Source organism: Mastomys coucha, unplaced genomic scaffold (assembly GCF_008632895.1).
Source record: "Mastomys coucha isolate ucsf_1 unplaced genomic scaffold, UCSF_Mcou_1 pScaffold9, whole genome shotgun sequence".
Lineage (NCBI taxonomy): Eukaryota > Metazoa > Chordata > Mammalia > Rodentia > Muridae > Mastomys > Mastomys coucha.
In genome coordinates, this window is record NW_022196915.1 from 2,016,836 (window position 1) to 2,023,229 (window position 6,394).

The 6,394-nt window shown below is 36.6% G+C and overlaps 3 long non-coding RNA genes across 3 annotated transcripts in view; 1 reads left to right on the forward strand and 2 right to left on the reverse strand.

Annotated features, from left to right (window-relative positions):
- LOC116084904 overlaps positions 1–6,394 on the reverse strand; it is a 144,358-nt gene that overhangs the window by 84,916 nt on the left and 53,048 nt on the right. The gene's annotated exons all lie outside the window — the stretch shown is intronic.
- The window catches only part of LOC116084905, a 52,651-nt gene continuing 50,482 nt past the window's right edge, over positions 4,226–6,394 (reverse strand). The window contains exon 2 of the long non-coding RNA XR_004116315.1: positions 4,226–4,472. This is a non-coding gene — a long non-coding RNA (uncharacterized LOC116084905). The remainder of the gene's footprint in view (positions 4,473–6,394) is intronic.
- Positions 4,398–6,394, forward strand: part of LOC116084903 — a 102,061-nt gene continuing 100,064 nt past the window's right edge. Inside the window, exon 1 of the long non-coding RNA XR_004116313.1 lies at positions 4,398–4,503. This is a non-coding gene — a long non-coding RNA (uncharacterized LOC116084903). The remainder of the gene's footprint in view (positions 4,504–6,394) is intronic.

The window sequence follows — 6,394 nt, forward strand, 5'->3', positions numbered from 1 at the left end:
AGAAAAATGTATTTTCACTATTGCTGTAGATAAGTATCTACATAAAAACTGTTAAATTGATTATTGTATTATATCAAAAAAAAAGAGAAAAGAATATCAGGTACAGAAAATACCATACAAAACATTGACACAACAGTCAAAGAAAATGCAAAATGCAAAAACCTCCTAACCCAAAACATCTAGGAAATCCAGGACACAGTGAGAAAACCAAACTTAAGAATAATACGTATAGAAGAAAGTGAAGATTCCCAAATGAAAGGGCCAGAAAATATCTTTAACAAAATTATAGAAGGAAACTTTCCTCAACTAAAGAAATAAATGTCCATAAACGTATAAGAGGCCTACAGAACTCAAAATAGATTGTACCAGAAAAGAAATTCCTCCTGTCACATAATAGTCAAAACACCAAATGCAGAAAACAAAGAAAGAATATTAAAAGTAGTAAGGGGAAAGGGTCAAGTAACATATAAAGGCAGGCCTATCAGAATTGCACTGGACTTCTCACCAGAGACTATGAAAGCTAGATTTGGGGCAGATGGTATACAGACCCTTAAAAAAGACAAATGCTAGCCCAGGCTACTATACCCAGCAAAACTCTCAATTACTATAGATAGAGAAACCATGACAAAACCAAATTTACACAATATCTTTTCACAAATCCACCCCTACAAAGGATAATTGTTGGAAAACACCAACACAAGGAGGAGAAGTACACCCTAGAAAAAAACAAGAAAGTAATCTTCTTTCAACAAACCTAAAAGAAGATAGCTGCCAAAACATAAAAATAAAAATAACATAAAAAAAAATAACAGGAAGCACCAACCCCTATTCCTTAATATTTCTTAACATCAATGGACTCAATTCTCTAACAAAAAGACATAGGCTAAAAGATGGCATATGTAAACAGGACCCAGCATTTTGCTGCATACAGGAAACTCATCTCAGTGACAAAGACAGATACTACCTCAGAATAAAAGGCTGGAAAACAATTTCCCATCAAACAGTCCCAAGAAACAAGCTGAATCATCCATTCTAATATCGAATAAAAGCAGCTTTCAACCAAAAGTTATCAGAAAGGACACTTAGGAAAAAGCTACCAACAGGCCTCAACAGATACAAGAATATTGAAACAATCCCATGCCTTCTATCAGATTACTAGGGACTAGGGTCAGTCTTCAATAGCAACAAAAACAACAGAAAGCCCGTATACACATGGAAGCTGAAACCATGCTCTACACAATGATAACTTGGTCAAGGAAGAAAGGAAGAAAATAATTAAAGACTTTTTAGAGTTTAATGAAAAGGAAGGTACAACATACCCAAACTTATGGAACCCAAGGAAAGCAGTGCTAAGACAAAAATTCATAGTTCTGAGTGCCTCTAAAAGAAACTGGTGAGAGCATACACCAGCAGCTTGACAGCATACCTGAAAGCTCTAGAACAAAAGAAGCAAACACACCCAAGAGGAGTAGATGGCAGGAAATAATCCAACTAAGGGCTGAAATCAACCAAATAGATACAAAAAGCACTATACAAATAATGAATAAAACCAAGAGCTGGTTGTTTGAGAAAACCAAGATAGATAACCCCTTAGCCAGACTAACCAGAGGGCACAGAGACATTATCCAAATTAACAAAATCAGAAATAAAAAGGAAGATATAACAACAGAAACTGAGGAAATTTAAAAAAAAAATCATGAGATCCTACTACAAAAGCCTATAGTCAACACAACTGGAAAATCTGGATGAAATGGACAATTTTCTAGACAGATACCAAATACCAAAGTTAAATCAGGATCAGATAAACCATCTAAACAGTCCCATAACCCCTTACAGAAATAGAAGCACTCATTAAAAGTCTCCCAACCAAAATAAGCTCAGGACCAGATGGATTTAGTGCCGAATTCTATCAGACCTTTAAAGAAGACCTGATACCAATACTCTTCAAACTATTCCACAAAATAGAAACAGAAGGAACAGTACCTAATTCATTTCATGAAGCACAGTTAAGCTGAGTATTCTGCCTTGGAGCTGGAACGGTTTCTGTCTAATTAGGAACTTGTCACAATTCCCTTTCATAGAGGACTTCATAAAAGACTTTTTTCTATGTCTATCATGTTTAATGTTCCAAATAGATTTTAAAAACTGATTGAGTGCATATTACTTTTAGCTTCAGAAGATATCATGTATATTTAAGAGACATTTAACCTTCATAAAGTACTTTGATGATTTAAAAAATGTCAATACTGAGTTGTATATTTTAAAATAAATTTTATTAGTTAAAAAAAAAAGAAAAGAAAAACTCAGATCCAAATGTAATATCTCTGTAAAATCCCTCCCCTCAAAGATCAGAGGATCCCATGGAAGAGGAGTCAGAAAGAGTCTAAGAGTGAAACGGGATGGAGGGCACCAAGAAAAGGCCTTCTAAATCAACCTGACCAAAGCACACGTGAACTCACTGAGACTGAAGTATGCACAGGACCTGTATGGGTCTGCACCAGGTCCTCTTGGGAACGTGTTAGGGCTTCCCCGTTTAGTGCTTTTATGGGATTTCTGAGTGTGCTAACAGCTGGCTCTGATTCTTGTGCCTTCTCTAATGTTCTTTCCCATCTGTTGGTCCTTCTTGTCCAATTCCAATGTGTTACTTTCTTTATTTTATTAGATTATGTCTTAATTCATTTTATTTATTATTATGCCTTAGACACCTGTTCATTTTCTAATGAAAAACAGAAAGGAATTGATGCAGACAGAAGAGTGGTAGTGAGAAAATGGAAAGAGTAGAGGGAGAGGAAAATGAAATCAAGATATATTATGTGAGGGAAAAAATAAACAACTATTTTCAATAAAAGGAAAAAAGAAAAAGAATTCCAAACCAGAATACTGTTCACACTTCCTAGATCTCAGGACAAGAAATTTAAAGCAAGGAAATTGGAGAAAAACATAAGAGGTTAATTACATGGGAGGAAATATCAGAGAGAAACTGCCCATTAAACGGAGGGTGCTATATTCAGTTCCCTAAAGTTCCGCTACCTCTCAGCTGCAGCTTGACTGGATTTGTTTAGGCAAAACAGGCATGACAATTTTAGCTTTTCAAAGTCATTTTGCAGGTCGTCAACCCTGTGTTTCCTTACCTCATGAGCAAGAGCAAGATTCACTTTTTGATGTGGGTACCAAGCATCCTGAAGATGCTGTTTAAAAAAGATCCAGAGTTTGGATGACCTGGACTGACCCTTCACTCACCTTGTTAGAAAGGTGTTACACATCTTTGCTTATATTTCTGTTCCTCACTGTTAAAGTGAAACTTAGAGCTAGGATAAAAAAAGCTGTTACAAACAAGAATAAAATTAGTAGAAGTTCCTTAGAAAAAAGTTATGCAGAAAATTGAGTATTTCTTAGAACATTGCTTAAGTAAACATTTAGATCATTGAGTGCTGTTAAGAAGCATGAGATGGAGAATTTGAGAAAAAGTATTAAAGAAGAAAAACAGCAAAATCCTAGAAGCTGACAAACTGTAATTAATTCCCCATGATTCTATATTCAACTTTAGCAATAAGAAACTAGTGAATAGAAAGAGATTTTGATCATACAGTTAATGACAAAACTTGGTACCTTCCTGAAGGCAAAAGTAAACAGTTTTAGGAATCCTGATATTCTTCTATTCTTTACCGAATTGTAATAAATATAGGAATCACATTGAAACAAAAGTTTATGAGATGGACACAGAGAAACACGTTTTGGCTCAGTGAACTGCCTGCCTTCCTAAGCAGACTTGTCAGGCTAGAACTTTTCTGATATTATAGAAAAACAAAGAACAGACTGATTTGTTTAAGCGAGGGGCTGCACAATACTTTCAGAATCAAAGAAAAAGAATGATGATCTTAGGTCAATTATAAAAGAAATATAGAGGAAGAAAAGGAAGATTTAAATAAGGGTTAAAAATTGAACTTTAGTAGAAAGCCAAGTTTGATATAACAGGAGGTAGGAAATTACATTTGATCTATTAATTCTCTGCTAACCTGAAACAGAATCAAATTCAAATAGTCATCCTATCTAGCATTTCTACAACCACAAGGCTTTATGACACCAGTCTTAAGGGGAAAGATACTGAGTTAAAGAAAGTTGATTTTATCTTAATGTTAATTTTTAGTTCTTATAAAATTATTGTTTGCCTGCTTTGTTCCTTTTTCAATATTCTTATGCAACCAAGGAAGACTTGAGAAGAAAATGTATTTTGAAAAGCTGTGTAATCAATGAAGAAAGTTTCTAAGGAAATGATTTTATGTATAAATAAAGTCTGTGAGAGACAGGTTGTCAGAGAAGGTCAAGCCAGACTGACATGTGATTCCTCTTTGTCCCTTCTCTCCTGAAAGCAAGCTGGATGGTGTCTTGTGTCTGGTCCTTCCCTCTCGGCTCTTGCATTCACCTGCTCCAAGCTGTTCCTTCAGCCGGGTCTGGTCCTTGGTGTCTGGTGCCTGCACAACAGGGACAGGACATGGAGTTAGCGTAAGTTTTCCCCTGGCTGTCAGTGCTAGACAAACCTTGCCTGGTTTCTGCAAACCCTGACTCCCATATAAGATAAGGCTGGGGAAGAGAGTGTGAAGTTGAGTAAAGTAAACATGGGACAGACTAATTCCTCTGAGAGACATGGTTGCAGATATCCTTAATAGTTTCCTTAAGAAACAAGGAAGCAAGGTCCAAGATAATAGCTTGTCTGAAATTTAATAGTTTGTACATAAGACTAGCCCTTGGTTTATAGATTATGGAACTTTAGATTTAGAAATTTAGAAAATATATAAGATGTTGGTATGACTTAGAGGAAGAATCTGGAAAGTATTATAAGGAGGCTTGGGCTCCCCTTTATATTGGGCAGGCCTTATTGAACCCACCACAAGTCCTTGGAACACTCCAATTTTTATTTCTAAGAAAAAAATCAGGAAAATGGACATTGTTACAGGACCTCAAAAAAAATTAGTCAAACTATGGAAACCATGGATACCTTCACCTGGTATCTCTTCTCCTGATATGATCCTCAAAGGGTAAAATGTAATAGCTATAGATTTCCAAGATTGCTTTTTCTCTAGTCCTCTTGCCCTTACAGATAGAAAAAGATTTGCTTTCAGCCTTCTCTCTATAAATATGAAAGTCTTATAAACACTTTCATTGGAAAGTTCCTTCCTCAGGGAATGAAAAATAGTCCTATATTATGTCAAAAATTTGTTGATCTGGCTCTTAACAAAAGTCAGACTCAGTCATTCAGATGTGTATTTAGTCCATTATGTAGACGATAATTTCATGGCTCACCCAGATGGAGCCTTTACAGGATGTTTTACAGGTCACCATTGCTCAACTTGCCAACTTTGGCCTGAAGGTTGCTCCTGGATAGATACAGGTGGGGAACTACCTCTCTCTTATCTGGGGAGTCCTTTATTCAGATACTGTGGCCCATCGACCTGTAAAGCTTGATTTAAGTAAATTAACTACATTAAATGACTTTCAAAGAATTTTAGGGGAAAGTAATTGGATTTCTTCTTTTCTTAAATTAACTGCTAAGGAGCTTAGGCTTTGTTTGACATCCTTAGAGGAGATTCCAACCCTCCATCTCCTCACTGCTTAACTGAAGAAGCAAAAAAATGTGCTAACAATTGTGGAGCAGGCTAATTAAAATCAACATTTAAGGAGGGTGAAGCTTGATGAACCATGAGCCCTTAGAGTACTGCCTACTGTTCACATACATGCAGGTGTGTTAGGGCAAGATGATCCTATGGAGTGGATCCATCGGCCAGTCACTCCTAGAAAAACTGCTACTTCCTATGTTATTAAATTATATGAATGGCCCTTTAATCTCTACTCTGTTCCACAATATGTGGTTAAACTGTTGAAACTGCTATTCTGGCTCTAAATAACTCCACCATATCTTCACTTTTATCTAAATTGCAACTTTTTGTTACAAAACAGAGCTTCCCCATATTTTGTAAGTCATCTCTGGGCACATACTAATCTGCCTGAGCCCTTGACAAGTAATCGGCTAGTTTATCTGGCTACAGGACTTGTTGGCTCAGCTCTACAGCAAGCAGTAGCTAGTCGTGAAATTCACCATCAGAACTCTCCTGCTTCCATCACTGGCTGGCAGATTTATTTATTATTATACATAAGTATACTGTAGCTGACTTCAGATGCACCAGAAGAGGTGCATCTGAACCTCTCATTATGGATGGTTGTGAGCCACCATGTGGTTGCTGGGGTTTGAACTCAGGACCTTTGGGAGAGCAGTCAGTGCTCTTACCCTCTGAGCCATCTCACCAATTGATGTTGTTCAATTGATGGTGTTCAATTGATGAACACCGAATGGCTGAGAAGCACCTAAAGAAATGTTCAACATCCTTAGTCATCAGGG